Genomic DNA, 17,354 nt, shown 5'->3' with positions numbered 1-17,354 from the left:
CCCCCCCCAACCCCATTATATTGTGCCCCGAAAAACCTAAAAATATGTAAAACAGCAGTCTATGTGAAATTCTTGATAAATACGGTACTTTTTAAATCTTTTCAACATTAATTATTTTTATTCGACAAATGACAAGTTTCTAAGCATTTCTGAACTTATTTTCAATGATTCAAACCATTATTATTTGTTTAAACAATTTTTTTCAGTAAATATTGAAAAGCTACTATTTTTCGGCATAAATGACATAGTTGATGAATGTAAATAATATTTTTGAGTAAATATATTTTTTAGTTTTTAAAAAACAATATGGCGGCCAAAATTTGGAATTTTTTATTTTGAAAATTGGTGTACAGGGGTTTTTGGTATCTCTGATCATGAATCTGAACTTAGATTTTGAACATTCAAAATGGCAGTCCAAAATTCAAAATATTGCTAAATTGTTATTTGAAAGTTGGCACAGACAGCGGATCGCTGATCTTGAATCTGTATTCAAAATGACAAATATTTAGAATATTGAGGTTTGGAAAAATATACACCTACTCACCTAAAACATGGATTAGTACCAATTTTCTGAATTTTCAAAATCTAAATTCAGATTCGTGATCAGTAATTCCAAAAATCCTTGTACACTAATTTTTTAAAAAATCCGGAAAACTTTATTATTTTGACCGCCATATTGTATTCGTCATTTTGGATTTTCAAAGTCTGATTTCAGATCGTGATCAGCGAACCTGAAAACCTCTGTATACCAATTTTTAGAAAAAAAATCCAAAAATATTACAAGTTTCGGGCGCCATCTTGGATCCACCATTATAAATTTCCAAAATCTGGATTCATATTCGTGATCAATGACCCCAAAAACCCCTGCATACCAATTTTCAGATAAAATCTTCTTATCTTTGTTTATAAGTATTAACAAATTATTTTAAAAATTTAGACCCTTCACACAAAAATTTCAATTTTCTATCATCCTGCGACCATGAAATTGAAAAAAAAAAAACCTGTGTAAAATCCAATAAAAACTACTCTGAAATCGCAACAAATGATATGAAAAAAGGTGGGAATACGGTATTCCCACCATGCCGCAAAGGATTAAGCGCCTATCTAACTCCTCATCTACTTTTCCGCCAATAGTGAATAGTCTACCAAGATATTCGTATTTATCAACGTGTTCTATTCTCTCATCATTTAAGACAATGTTGCATATTTTTGTTTCACTCTTTCCTTCAAACACCATCATTTTTGCTTTATTTACTTTATGCTTGAAGCCCCTGCTCTTCATGCTTGTATTCAGTTTTTTCAACATTCTTTGCAAGTCTTCGATTGATTCTGCCATCACAAACTTATCATCTGCGAACGCTAACCTACGTACCATTACTGTTTCGAGATCCACACCTTCTTCATCTAACACCTTGCATAATATTGAATCAGTCACTCAGTTTTCCAATAAGCTTAACACTCGCTTTGCTGCAAGTATTATATATTTTTTATTGCTCGCAGGGGTCATCCATTGACTCCGTATTATTTCAGGACTTCATAAAGTTTACTTCCCTCTACTTTGTCAAATGATTCAAATGATCTTGATGACATACATCCACTTCGGATTTCCCATATATTTTCTTCTGTAATTTTCATTGCCCTACGAATAAGTATCTTTGAATATATTTTACATACGGTACTTAATACCGTTAATCATATAAGCTGATCAGCTGATAAGCTGATCTCTCTGTAATTATTGCAGCGTTATTACTGTTTACCGCAGCAGCCTTACTGTTTTTTAAATTCTGAATTATATCCCTAACCTCAGTGATACAGACTTTTTCAATTAAGTTTTCTAACGCGCCGAATTATACGTCGCAGTTGCCGTGCCTTATGCTTATAGCTTCATCTTCCAATAATTAAAAAGAATCTCTCAAAGTGTTTAGTATCCCGTCTGTATCATATATCATTTCACCTTTGCTATTTCTCATGCTAACAAACTCTGTACTTTTACTGCCCTTCATATCTTTATAAAGTAGTTTCTTGCTAGCTTCAAAGTCGTTTTGCATTTCCTTCTCTTCTCCTGTTTGGAGTTTATCTTCACTTCCCTTGATTGGTAGTCTAACTTTCCTATTTTTGTGTCTGGAATCATTTGCAAGTCTATTCGTCTCCTCATCGCTAAGATCTGTGATGTTCAAAGTTCTGTTGTACACTTCTTTCTATATTTTTTTGGGCTGCCTGAATTTCATCATTCTACCACGCATCACCAGACGTTCTTCCTACAACCGCAATACCACAAACTTCAGACACACTCCTAACAATGACATCCTCATACAAAGCCGATGCGCTCTCTATATTTTTAATGACTATTAGTGCCTTCTACGTTGTGATGTAAAGATTTGGAAACACCAAATCAAACCATTCATCGACCGACAATTTACTTCTAAGTTGTCTCTGAAAATTGAATTTTCTTCGTCCTACATATGAAAAGGCGCGAGTGAATGATTACTAATTGTTTAAATAATGGAAAAATGTCTTCTACCAAAAATATGACACCTAATATTAATTAGCACCATTATTAATAACAGAAAATAATACCTTTTGAAGATTTATAGAGGGAAAATGGTTTAAACAAGTGAAAATGGTTTAAATAATTGCCAAATATCTTAATAAATTATATTAGTTACAAGGAGCGTTAATTGTGTCATTCATTCCAGAAAATATTAATTTTTAACGATTAAAATGAAAAAAATTGTTTAAATCAGTAGTAATTGTTTAAATAACCAGAAATATGTTTAAAATTCTTTAAAACTAGTTACGTATTGACATTTTCCGGGCACTATATAAGGAGATATCCCGCTTAAGACCCCGTGTTAATTATAAAAGCTTGGGGCACGGGTTAATGTTAACAGATTTAAAAAAAGGGGAATGTTATTTATCCGGAAAACGAACAAATTGGGTGGGGATTGATCACCAAAAATCTAAAGTCCAATGTTTACAGGTATACTACATTTAGACATTTAGACCACCCTAGTATAGACTTTAAAACTAATTTCAAATGAAGATGATTAATAATTGAAAATTTTCAACTTAATAAACTTCTTTAATTTTTAAGACTTTTTAAGATTTTCACCGAAATGTGAGTTGAATGACACATATTCCCTACGCCCCTCTCCAAAAGACGTAATTGTCTACAAAGCTTTCCGGGTTACAACTTAAAAATGGGTAGAATCAATTTTTATTACATTTTAATACAATTTTCCATAACAAATTCATGATTTCAGATCTTTTTAATGCCTATGAACTGAGGCAAAAGTTCTACTTTTCAGTTCCTCGGAAATGAAAATTACTTTTCACTTCCTACGAAGTAAAGTGTCGTCAGAATGAATAATGAAAAATATAGCTCAGATATAGGGTTCACAAAAAGGGATTATAAACGATCAATTTATCGCGTTGACAGATTGAACCAACAAGAAGCGGTCAGTTCATCGCGATGACAGATCATTTGACAGATTGGGCCAGCTGAATGCGATAAATTGTCACAATTTACCATAAATTATCCACAGTTTATGGATTATCGGAATTTCCTTAAATTTCAAAAATGTTCGGACCAAAATAACAAAGAGTTTAAATACAAAGTACCAAATAGAGGTACTTCAATTTATTATAAATTGGCAAAAATTTTCATTCTCGAATACCTGTTATTAAAATTTTTTTAATGTTGAATAAATATAAAATTGTACAATTTGGAGCTCCTTTAAATAAAATTAACTTGTTTTATATCTACTTGTGGTAAAAATGGAATATGAAGGCTTTTTTAAAATACTGTAATCTGAACTCCCTTAATTCTGCAGAATACAAATTTTCAATTTTGTCACTCATGAATTTAAAATCATTTTAGATACTTTTAAAATCTAAATCTTAATAGTTGAAGTTAATAGTTAACTAGGAGTTTTGAAATTTGTGTATCTTTTCCAATTCGTCACCTAAAGACTTTAACTCTGTATTCAATGCCTTATCCCATCACATAATATGTGTTACGAAACCACAAACAAAGGTGTTATATTTTAAGATAGTGAGACGGACAAAACTTGCTTCTAACCCTTCGATACTTACGATGAAAATTTATTATTCACCTAGTGTGTGTGATTCATGATAATAGGGGAAATATATATTGCGCCAGGAATCGTCTCCTCAACACGCCATCAATTTTTTAAACCAAGCAGGAAACTTCTGCCCATTCTTATGAGCCACACTTTGTTACAGTAAAAGAAACTCCACTTCTTTGTTCGAAAATTACGTCCTACCTGAAGGGAAGATTTAGGGGAGGTTGAGGCTTTATGCTACCGCGATACAAAGTTTAGAACTCGTGTCAGCCCCCCTGAAATTGAAGATAATGCCATTCAATACTGAGACGAGGTGAATTTTTATTGGAGTGGAAGTACGATCTTTGTCCAAATAGTCTCAAAGGATGGAATATGGATCATTCTCTTCATTCTTCAATAAAACAAAATTGTTTTTTTAAGTATCTTTTAGATTAAATGAAAATTTATAAACACTCAACATTGCCTTTTGTAAAATTTATAGTATTTACAAGGGTCCACAGCGAAAAAGGAGCTCAAAAAAGGGAAATAGTAATTTTTTTATGAGTACGTGGAAAGCTTAAACATTTATGTTTACATATAAAAAAGAAGCAATCTTTTTAAAAGAAATGTTTTAGTTTTTAAATAAGATTCAATGATTTTTTCCACTAAAGAATTAAATTGTCTAACTTGAATATACATTATCAGGGTGGTAGGAAAATAATAACTATAGACATGCAGCTTGCTTACCCACTCTAAAAGAAAAAATTGCACAAAATATTTTGTTTGAAGAGTTTTTAAATTTTCTTGAGTTTAATTTTTTTACAATCCTGGAGGTCAAAAAAGTGTTTGCAATTTGTTTTGGATTTTTATCAATCATTTTCCAAAAGATAATTTCCATTTAATTAAATCCTGTTTTCGAAAAAAAATTACTAACATCTGTATAATTAAGAGAAGAATTTTTGGGTGCTAGGAAACTTTCCAGTGACAAAAAAGCAATTTTTAAGCATAGAAATTCACAAGAAAAAGAATATAAAATAATTCTATTACATACCAAATTTTTTAAATGTTCTGTAGTTCTAATTACGACATCTTATAAAGACAATTTCGTTAAATATCAAAATTAAAATTGAAAAAATTAGCTGTATTTCCATTGTTGATTCCTGAGTCTTGGCCATTTTTTCCCTAGTGCATTTACACGTGTGTTAGGCGATATAAACAGGTGTGAAAAAATTAAGCTTGTGAAATAAACAACTTTTATATGTTTTAAATCGTTCTCATAATTAATAATATTTCACTTGCTACAAATTCCTTCAATTATAATTGAATCTTCATACTTGTAAGTATAATATTTCAATATTTCTTTTCAAGATTTGTTAATTCTTCTTTAGAATAATTAATACATTAAATATAAACTAGAAACCACTTTTCATTGATCTTTAAATTAAATAAAAAATAATTCAATCCTAAAGACCTGACATATTTTACATTAGCAGCAAAAGCACGGGTGCGAAGCGAGCTTTCACGTCCCTGGACTTTTTTATAATATTAAAAACACAAACTATTAAAAAATATATTATAACACATTTTTAAATATTAGAGTTTTAGATATTTTTAAAACGAAATCTTGCAATTCGTTAGAATTTTTTAATATAACTTAAAATCTTTCAAATACATAGATTTTTTCCCCTTCATATCCCTTGAAATGGTTGAAATCTGTAGAAACCCTTTGAAATACAATTTCATGTATTCCTTAAAGTTCTCTAGAAATTAGTTAAAATTTGTTAACATTGTTTAAATTGTATAACTTATTACATTTTTGTTAAATCTAACAATGTTGTTAAGATCAATTCTAAATCTTGTATTTCTTATTTGAACTATGGTCTAATCGAAAACTTTAATGGGCTTAATCTCTAATTATATTTAATATACACTTAAAATTTCGAGTGGACTTCTTAATCTATTAGAAAAAAGTATTAATCTTAATTATAGTTAATTTCCAAAATATTTAAGTTGTATAGATTCAGCAAAAATATTTTATCTTGAAAGATTTATTTAAATCCTAAATAGTTTAGTTTGAAATTGGGTAAATTGAAAAACGTTAAATTAATTATAATACATCATTTTGTGAGTTAAAAAAATTAACTTTCACTACTCGCGGTAGCATATTCTATTTCTGAATTGAATAATTTTGTAGAAGTAAAACGAAAAATTGTATTTTCAAATAACTGTGAATATCAGTAGTGTTTCATTTGTATTTATTTATTGTCAAATAATTACTGTTTGTTATTAACATTGAGATTGAGATAGATAAAATTGTGCAAAATATATATTTCTATCTGACGCAATATAAGTGCAGATTGGTGAGGATATTTTAAAAAATGACGAGTAAATATATTATTTAGCATCAGGTCACATAACTTCTTGTTCTTATATCGTTATAAAAAATATTTTAGAACAAAATTTCAAATGCCAATAAAATTTTTAAAAAACATTTCATAAAAACTTCGTTGCCTGTTCAGGTTGCGTTCTTTGAAAGTCTAGAGAAAGGATTATGTAGTTAAGGAGCGGTTGTTTTTAACATTTCACATTATAATTTTAAATAATTTTTTTATTTCTTTTTGGAACAAATAATAATTTGCATAGTTTATATTTTGTTTTAGAATCTCATGAGTAAATGAAAGATATCCCACGAATAATTCAAATGTAGAAAACAATACTATTATGTAAATTTTTATTATCACGTAACTGCAGATTTAATAAAGGATTGTCAACAATATTTACAATGTACACATTGATAAAAAATGTATCTGTAAAAATTCATCTTGAATTAAGAATTAATTAATAAATCTGTATCATGTTTGATCCGATCAATTAAAATAAAAACACTGAATGCAGAAAACCTCGATAGCCAGTAATTTTATGTTTTGCATTCAAACACAGTCAGAGAAAAAAATTGTACAATATTTACGGAAAAAAGTATGATTACAAGCGTTGTGAACTTATCTCTGGATTTGTTTATAAATAATGGAGCAGTGCTTATCCCATTACGTATTTAACAGCTTTGACCACTTCACATAATATCTCATTCAAATTCTTATTACTTGAATGCATGTTTCAATTTCATGAAATTTAATTCTCCCAATAATGACAGAATTAAATTATAAAGGATTCATCACTTGGTAATTAAATTGCTGATAAAATGGCAATTAGAGCTTTATAATTATAAATCAAAATAATTATAGACTAAATCATGTTAATAATTCGTTTATAATGGAATTCGTTATCGGATCATCATAATGCGCGCATTTCAGTACCTTCCTTTCCATTCTTCTATATGAAAATTTTAATGTTATTACGTATCACGATCCCGTTCCAGAATGCAAATTTCAGAGCTCTTGCAAAATAAGGCTCATCGATCTAAAAGAATGATTAATTTTACAAAAATGTATAAACAAGATTTTTTTCAAAATAATTCAATAATGTTTAAATTTTAAATTTAAAAATAAATTTTAAAAGAAAAATTCTATTAATTTTGTATAAACTGTACTAAAAATTAAAAAATTAACTAAAAAAAAATGAGAGATAAAATAAAAGTCTAGATGCCAATGAAGAAAATCCGTGCCGTTATCCAGTTTTATTATTTTCGCACAGCAGAAATTCGGTAATAAAATGTTACTTTCGATGTTACTTCCAGGCTAAGACAATTTTTATTATAATTTAGCGCGGATTCTATAAATTTGTTGATTTAACTTGAGTTAAATGGAATTACATGCTAATTGTCTAAATTCTCAATTACAAATTTTGGTTGTTTTTAACATCAAATTCTTTTTATTTTAATTACGTTCAGCGAAGAAATTTAAAGTAAATATGAAGTTTTGAAAGAGACTAATCTGAAGGTTATTAACTCCTTCACTTTGTAGGCCTAAAATCGCAGTGGGCCCAGAACGAATGTAACTTTTTACTAGATGGATATCATTCAAAACTGGCACTAAGGGGTTATTTGTGTCACTGAATACAAAGTCAAGGTAAAAATTTGGAATTTTAAAATGGCTGATCCAATATGGTAACCAAATTTTTTGAAAACTCATATTAGTTAATGAATTTGCATCAAAATGTGTATTAGGGGGTCACTTAGGTCGCTGAATATGAATTTAAGGTCAAAATTCTAATTTTATAAATGTCTGATCAAATATTTCGATCCGACATAATGGTTGCGCCATTTTGAATCTTTGGATTCTAATGCATATTGCGTCAAACGCACTCTTGCCCATTTTTTACGCAATGTGTCATACACTATCAAAGGGTTAAAATATAAAGCCTATAATGTTAAATATTAACATATATTAAATTGTTAGAATTCTATAATAATTGGTGAAACTTAGGAAGTTCAAATTTTAAAGCCATCCAAATTCCAACGCTTCCAAATTTAAAGCATTGCAATAAGATGATTTTAAAATTTAAAGAGTCTCGATTTCTATGGTTTCTGAAAATTAGGCGTTTGAAATTCACGGATTAAAAAATACAGAACATAATTCATTTGATTTTCATAATATAAAACGTTTCATTTTGATATTAAAAAAATTCAAATATCTAGAGTTGAATGATTTTCAATTTATCACAAATTTAAAGCATCTAAAGTTGACGCTTTAAAAAATATATAGCAATTAAATTTTTGATTCTCAAGATCCAAAATGACGCCCAAAATACGCCTAAGCTTCAGTATTGCTTTCAAAATTGAAAGCGTTCTGAAACTTACATCACATTAGAATATTAATATTCGAAATAAAATGTATGGTTTCAGTCAATTAAAAAATACTAAATCTGTTAGATTTGATCAATCCTAAAATGTAAATACTTTAAAGTTTTAAGGATAAAAAATTGAAGCAATCCAATTAGCTGAGTTTCATATTTCCATGTTATAAAGGCTTCAAAAATGTAAAGGATATGATTTCCGAATATCAAAAATAAACATTCCAATTGGACAGGCTCCAAAAGTTAAATCTCTGATCAAAATATAAATTCTTTATATTCCAAAGTCGCTTTTTTCCTCTTCAGCAAAGAAAAAAAATCACGCATGTTTTAAAGATACAACAATTTAAATTTGTCGAATTTGATCAGTTTCGAAACTTCAATTATTTAAATTTGATGCCAAAAATGTGCACTTAGTTTAGTATCTAAATGTTTAGTGTTTAGCTCTGATGCCTCAAATATTCTAGAGTAAAAAATGGGTAAGTTTACAAATTCCAAGACTTCCCAGTTTTTTTTCAAATTTAAAGACATTTAAATTCAATTTTACATTTTGATATACTACAAAATTTAAGACTTTTTGAAACTAAAAACTTTACAACTTACAAGCTTTCAATTAATTTTTCAAACTTCAAACAAAAAATTGCTCTACTTTGACTTGAAAGAGTCAAAGTCAAATGAGTTCTTTCTACAGTTTCAATTGAATATACAATCGATAGAAATACAAATCCCAGTTTTGTTAATGAAGAATCCCGTTTTGCTGTTTCTGTAGTGGAACTTAACAATTTTATAGAGGTGTCAACTCTGTAAATATTGTCTTGCAACTTGCAATTTAAATGAGCTAAAAGCCAACAGGGTTTGGAAAAAATGGGACTGGGCATTGGAATTGTAGATTGCGTTTACAATTCGCATTACACAATGTAGTAAAACTTTGTTATAAATTTCCCTTTCAAAAAAAAGATTAAGATTCAGAACCTAAATAAAGAGTTGGAGTTTATTAATCTTAAGTCAGATCAGTTGCATGAAGTTAACTATTTTTACTTATCCTTCGTTGAAGTTGTGAAGGTGAAAATGTCTATGTTTCGTCTGAAAATCGACTTCATGTGGGGAGTCTAGAGTCTAAATTTTTAATTTGAAAATGAGTTTAAGTGAAGGTGGAAACTGAAATGTTACTACAGGAGCGAGGTATAATAGTATGAAACAGCTTATAATTATAAACACGCGTGATATTGATTCAGAATTTAAACCCCTTAATATCGAGGGTTGTGAGGGTGTAATAATATCTTAGTATTCTGAAATACAGAGGGTTCGTGAAAGGATTTTCTATACTCTGTACTGAGAACAAAATATTGCATAATAATCTCACGAAGTAAGGAAAGTTTGTCAACCTGTTTTTTTTTTTTAAATAAACTTTCATCTTTGAAAGTTAGAACTGCTTTCGTGGAAGGTACGCATGACATCATTAAGATGCTGCTAATGTAATTGTAGCAAGCGAAACTTAACGGTTCGGCTTCTTCTTTAAATGGCAGAAGCTCTGATTCGACAAAGATGGATAGAATGCAGGTGTAACAAAATACGGAGATGTCACACTCATGCACGCGAACAAAAATAGTCTGGTTAAATAATGCAACAAAATTGCCATATGAAGTCTTTTGAGTTCAAAACATAACAAAATTAAAACAAGTTGTGTTCTTAGGGGTCATTCATATGCCACGTTAACATTGGGGGAGGTGGTCAAAAGTCCTTGATCGGCCACGAGGGGCCCGGGAGATCTAGCCAAAATCCACGTGGACGCTTATTCTCCTGGATCTGCGGATTTCTTTTAAGTAAAAATGTGAAAAAACTAGAAAATTTGAATTACTTTCTGTTTGTACTTCCTACCTTGTATTATTGAGCTTACGTTTTCCTGAAAAACTGAATTCTCAGCCAACTCACCGCTCGTTTTGACTTCCCAGCTTTTGAATACCAACAATATTCATATTTTCATAAAATATAAAATGCGTGTACATGGACATAGTACTCAGGGTAGTCTTAAAAGCCCGCGTTTGTCCAAGGGAAACAACTCATTAAATTTTCAACTAACAAAACATTCCACTTATAAATAAAAAGGGAATAAGTTAAATTTTGTCCAAAAAAGTAATTAAAAAAAAGTTTAATAAAATAGCTGAACTTTCAACCAAGAAATTTCAATTTTAAATTCAAAATAGTTCATTCAACCAGTGAAAATGAATTTTCAAATAGAATAGTCAAATTTCCAACCAGGAAAGAATATTCAGTCAATAAAGAAAAATAATTTCAATCAAATTGTTGAATATTCAAGCAAGTTCAAAACAGTTTCATTTTCCTCACACAAACATGAATTTTCAATTAAAATTGTGACTCTTGAGACAAAAAAAATCTATTTATAACCAAAAATAGAAAAGTTCAATTCTCAGTCAAAAAAATTAATTTTCAACAACAAAAAGCACTAATTTTTAACCAAATAATTAAACTTTCAAATAAAGAGATGAACCTTGAACTAAAACGATGAATCAATTTAAAAAAAATGAATTTTTAACAAAGGTAATTTTTAACACAGTATTTCCACTTTCAACAAAGTAGTTGAATATTCAATCAAAAAAGATAATTTTGCCACGAAAAACTTCATAGTTAATACTTTAAACAAAATTGATTTCAATATGAAATCGAAGATAGTTGAATTCAACTCAAAAATAAGATCCTTCAAGCAAATGGTGGAATTATCAACCAAAACAAGAGTAGTTTTCAAACAAAATGTAAAATTCCAAAATAAGCTGAAACTGTTAAAAAGTTAAAAATCTTCTTTGAAATCTATTTTTTTCTTCATATTTTTAATATTTGTTTAAAATACGCGATTTCCTGTGAAAAAGTGGATATGAGCTGAAACTGTTCAAAATGGAAAATGTTCTTCGATTTATAATATTTGTTTTTATAGAATACTAAATTTCAGTGTAATAGGGCTAACGTAATCTAAAATTGTTCAAAAATGATGAAACAATCCATTACTTTTTATATAAAAATGTAAACTTCCGATAAAAATGCTATCAAAATCGGAGATCGGGGTGGAATGGGACAAGTTATTTTTTCACTATAGTACTTGCCATCTGTCGTTAAATACTACATGTAGATTGCAACTTTATGTTTTAACTTTGTGAAGGTATAATTGTGACAAAACAATTAGTTACGAATTAAAAATACAAATTGAAAAGTAGTGATTTGGTCCCATGTCGCCTCGCACCTGGGGCGGACTGAGACAAGTACGGAGGTGAGACGGTACACTTTAATTATTTGTTATTTTTCAATCAAAGAGGTGACTTTGAATGTAATTTTCTGTTTTGTAATATTATCAATAATTTTGTTATATATAAATCGTTATCAACACTAAAATTTTATGAAAATGACCTAAGATTCATCTGTTTCATGATGAAGCAATACTAATTAATTTACCAATAAAAATGTAATGTAAATATTTATTTGCATTAGAAAAAAGTATGAAATACGATAATGAAAATCTTTTCTAAACAATATTTTACTGGCCTTAAAGGTATATTTAGCTAAGTTTGGTATTTATTTAGTATATCATTATATAAGAGATAATTCATGTTTAACAGAGTTGTCTGAACTCCAGACATATTTGAAGAAAAAAACAACATTTCCGTACACAAAGATATTGAAATGATGAAAATATCAATATTTTCAAGTAAATTTTTCTAAAGCGTGTAAAATCAATGTTCAGAAAGATAAACACTTTTATGGCTGAAAAATAAATGACAAATTCGTACAAATTTTTAAAATTTTACGAATATCTGTATTTCAATACAAATTAAAGCTGCATAAATATGTATACTAAAAATGAAACTGAAAAAATAACATTTCCAAGTTCTCTCGAAATAACCTAGAAGGAGATATGTGCAATCATAGAAAGTTAACCTTAAATTTTATAATATATAGGACTTGATATTTGAATTTCCAATCTTTCAGCATTTATCGAGTGTCTTGTCTAACTGTTTAGATGATTATTACCTTACAATTTAAATAAGTTACGATTACATCTGCTGAGACAGAAAAAAGGTAAAGGTAGACAAAGAAACAGTGTCCCGTTCCGCCCCAAATTTTAAGTTTAATATATATCTAAATATTAAACATTTGTCCGCAGAAAATGCATAAATATCACTTATTAAAATAAAATTCAATAATTAATTTCCTATTAAAACTATACTTTAAAATAACAGAATCAATTTCCTAGGATTTCTAAGTTACTGTCTTCTTGAACTATTCAATATTTTTTTTCTCTTTGAGAACTGATGAATCAGTTCTTCTACCTATTAAAAAAAACAGTTCTAAAAACCGTACAACTTAATAATAAAGTGTTTTAAATTGAACAATTTCTAATTCAAAATTACAGTAGGTGCAAAATTGATATGAGAGGAAATTATCGACCTGTGTAGAATAATTTTCTTGGAAGGCGAAGAATCTCAGCGAGAGGAAATTCTGCATTACGAGGAGGCAAATGGGAAATAAACGTGTGCAGGTAGTGAGACCACATTCCTAAGGCACTCCCACCATGCGCTCCCAAGATTCGAAGTGACAGTTCTGTAAATAATTAATAAAACTCGTCCGGCTACTGAGATAAGTCTAGAACGTATCCGGACGCTGGAGGAACCTTGTCATTTGGTTTTAATTCGCATTAACTAGTTCTCTCGCGAGGCTGACCTACTTGGCACATTGAGAAAACCGGAAGAGGATCTATCGGTAGATGGTGCATTGTCCAGCCCATAAAAAGCATTTAAAAAAAATCTACAACTTTTTCTCGAGGTTGTAAACTTGAAAGTGGTGTAATTTTTTCATTAAAATAACTCAATTTCCTGAAACTACTACACAGAATGTGTGTTTTAATGGTAAATTTCTAATTCAATGGTATTTAAGATTTCAAAACCGGCATAATAAATGTTATATTGGTAAAAATTTGAATACTTGATTGAAAAAGTTAATTGTTTAAAAAATTTCAAAAGTTTTCATTAAAAAGTATACAAAAAGGTCGTTTATTTTAAGTTATGTTTCCTTTCATTCTCAGTCTTCAAAACTCTCAAATAATTAGATAAAAATTAATACTAATAAGTGCAAATTTGACCACTGAATAAGAATATGAAATACAAACTTGTAAACCTTCGAATTTAAAATGTGATTAGAAAATTGTCTGAATAATTGTTTCATTAATACAACAATTATTATACTTTGAAGTGCACAAGACCCGAAAACTTCAGGATTCAAAATAATTCGTAATTGGAACAGATTACCTACTCCAAACTTTCAAGAGTTTATTTACTCTCTCAAAACAAAGAGAAAGTTCAGCTACTAGTAATGAATTCCTAAACAAACAAAATCTAGCAATTAAAAATAGAATGAACTCCAAAACAAAGAGGCCGTTTGTTTCACGGGTTTTAAAAAGACAAGACTTTTAACAGTGCTCATTGCTTCACGAATCGGCAATTTACCGCAAGATGTACCGATTTCAGGACGTCGCTTGTTGCTTCGATAAAAGACGCGATAAATACGAAAGGACCCGAACGAAAGCGAAGTGCCACGTACTAAAACAATTCGCCTAAAACACATTTATTCAATTTCCGAAGGATATTCCTTAAAATTAATCCCACAACCAATAAATTTTTTTTAAGCAAGTATCAAAAAATATTCTCAAATAAACTTTTAATTTTTTCCAGCTCCAATATGCGACCGAGCATGGGGAAGCAATTACTTTTTTACAAAGTAGAAAACCTGTCTTGAATTGTTGAAAAAAGGCACTTTTTATATTATTGTTAGGCACTGCTATAAGATAATATTTAAACTTAGACTATATGAGTCGGAACTACTTGCGAATGACCGAATACGGAGACAGGTTATATTTATATTTTTTTAGCCTCGATCCCGTGCAAACTAAATTGGATTTTCGAGCAAAATTTGAACTTTTAGGTTAACTTACCTATGGCAATATGTTCACTGGCTTTCACAGAGAAAAAAGTCTCACTATCACACAAAAAGCTCCACTTTTTACACTCTCAAAAACACATTACGTACAATCACGGAATTTTATTGAAAATGAGCCTCCATTGCTTTTGCTTAGCACAGAGTTTCTAGAGGTTACCGCATCGCGGCGAAGGCGCCATATGAATAAAAAATATAGATCGCGCTGTAATCGTCGGCGGAATGACAAAAATGCGAGAAGAAAAATCAGAAATTCATGCAAAGTCCGTTTTTTCGAGCAGTGTTGGAGGCATTTTTTAAAATCTTCTTGGCTAGAGACTGATAAAAATGAAGAAACGCGTTACAGGAACCTAAAACCGTTAGTTTTTCGAACTGCGCAGTTTGCAAGATGCTTCCACACTTTTTAAAAATTACGGCGCATGCGTAGAAACTTCAACATTATAGGTAGCAGCCCGAATCAACCTCTTACAGGGGTGGGAACGAATAATACTCTAAGCAGCCCCATGCATCGCCCCCACTTTTCTGTTTTCTTTCGATCCGGAGGGGAATTGTCGGTTAAACTAATCCAACAGATGGCGCCACAAAAAGTAGGTCTGTCTTTTTCATTGAATTGCATTAAGTAAAAGCAAAAATAATAAAAAACTTGATGCTATTTGCAAATAAACAAAAAAAAATAGATGAAAATAAGTTTAACTATTATTAATTATTAAAAAAAAGAAAAAGTCATGAAAATATGTAGCTTAATATGAATAAAATTTAATTTTAACATACATTTTGATAAAGCAATTCGAACTTTTATATTTTTGTGATTTATTTTGTTCATATTATTGATTTTATTATTTGTTAAACTTAAACAAAATTATTTTTGTTAAAATTATTAATGTAGCTAATGAAAAAATCAGTAATATAAAAGACCGCAATGACAAAAATTTTAAATATATACATCATCAGAAGAATTAATAAAAAATGTATGACGTATATTGTATATTGAGGGAATAATTCGGTCAAAAGTCAATTAAAAGACTAATAAATGAGAAAGTAAATGTAATTTTATTTAATATAATGTATATATTTATTTAAATTGAACCGAATATCATATATACATTTATACAGTGCAATCATTTACTTGTTGCTTAATCTTGAAAGCTTTTTTCTCGCTACATTCAGTCACGAATAATTTTATTTAAAGGAGGTTTTGAATTAAATAGTTAATTATATTATTGCAAACCTCATTTCCAAAATGAACAGACTATAAACTATTAAATCTATAAACAAACGTACCCTACTCATGACGGAGTGTAGGAGGAAATTCACTTTTTTCTTTCAGCTTGACGCTCCGAACTTTTGTCTTCTGTATTTGTTTATTAATAATTTTTCTACTCGAAGCATGGAAAAACTAAAATTTTATACATAACAATTTTTTACGCTCTGATAACTGATCAGGAAAACTTTATATTGTATAAAATTAATGTTTAGGGACTCATAAAATACAAATAATTTGTTTATCATGCTATTTATTTGTTAGAAACAAATTGGATAAACAAATTAACAAATAGTCTTATCATCGGTACAATTTTTTGGTTCTAAAAGTGCTTCACATTAATGTAGGAATTACATTTAATAACAAAAATAATTTAAAAGTTTATAATAACTTTTGTTATAAACAATTTATGTGGCATAATATTATAATTTGAGATTTTTCAAATTATAATTTCCTTCAAGCGCCAGGAAGACTTCAGGTATTCCCTGAAACAATAAATATTTAATAATATTTGATAAAATATAACAATTTAAATTTTTTTAAATACATTAGATAAAGAAATTCAAAATTTGTGTCCTTTCGCATAGAAATTTTCTTTTTAAACTGGAAATATTTTAAGCTGTTGGGCGAATAACTGCTATTTACAAAAATATGTGAGAAGTTAAGAATAACCATTGTTATGAATAATTCTCGTGACAAAATATTCAAATGTAAAGTTTTATCAAAATTTTTATTTTCTTTAATCCTTACAATGGCTTAAAATCGCTACATTAGGTTAAAACATTTGAAATTTGTTTATTTAATTTGTTTACAAAAATTTAAATTGTTATATTTGATCAAATTTTATTAAATATTTATTATTTTGAGGAATACCTGAAGTTGTTCGGGCCATTGAAGGAAATTATAATTTGAGAAATCTCAAATTCAAATATTTTGACACAAAAATTATTTATAACAGTGATTATTATAAACTTTTAAATTATTTTTGTTATTAAATGTCATTCCTACATTAATGGGAAGCACTTTTTGCAAAAAAAAAATTTTGTTCACCGATAACAAGACTTTTTTCATACTTTGACTGGAAAAAATATTAATAACAAAATAGAGGAGATAAAATTTCGGAGTGTGAAGATCTATAGAATTTAATGATCTTTCATTCAAAACAGAAAAATTCAAAATCGCAAGAAAATTCAAGGCTCCGGACATTTTTGAATGAAAAAAGTGCATTTCCTCCAACTGTGAGTCATGAGTACAGTACGTTTGTTTATAGATTTTAAAAGCTT

At 28.9% G+C, this 17,354-nt stretch overlaps 1 protein-coding gene across 4 annotated transcripts in view; it reads right to left on the bottom strand.

The window, feature by feature from the left end:
- LOC117171208 (trinucleotide repeat-containing gene 6B protein) overlaps positions 1 to 14,979 on the bottom strand; it is an 81,521-nt gene extending 66,542 nt beyond the window's left edge. For 2 of the 4 annotated variants that reach the window (XM_033358293.1, XM_033358302.1), the window contains exon 1: positions 14,809 to 14,979. The gene's annotated coding sequence lies outside the window, so the exon portion shown is untranslated. The remainder of the gene's footprint in view (positions 1 to 14,808) is intronic. The other 2 variants (XM_033358304.1, XM_033358303.1) reach the window with 1 other exon arrangement.
- Positions 14,980 to 17,354: the final 2,375 nt, after the last annotated feature.

This window comes from Belonocnema kinseyi, chromosome 4 (genome assembly GCF_010883055.1).
Source record: "Belonocnema kinseyi isolate 2016_QV_RU_SX_M_011 chromosome 4, B_treatae_v1, whole genome shotgun sequence".
Taxonomy (NCBI): Eukaryota; Metazoa; Arthropoda; class Insecta; order Hymenoptera; family Cynipidae; genus Belonocnema; species Belonocnema kinseyi.
This window is presented reverse-complemented; position numbering and strand designations above follow the sequence as displayed.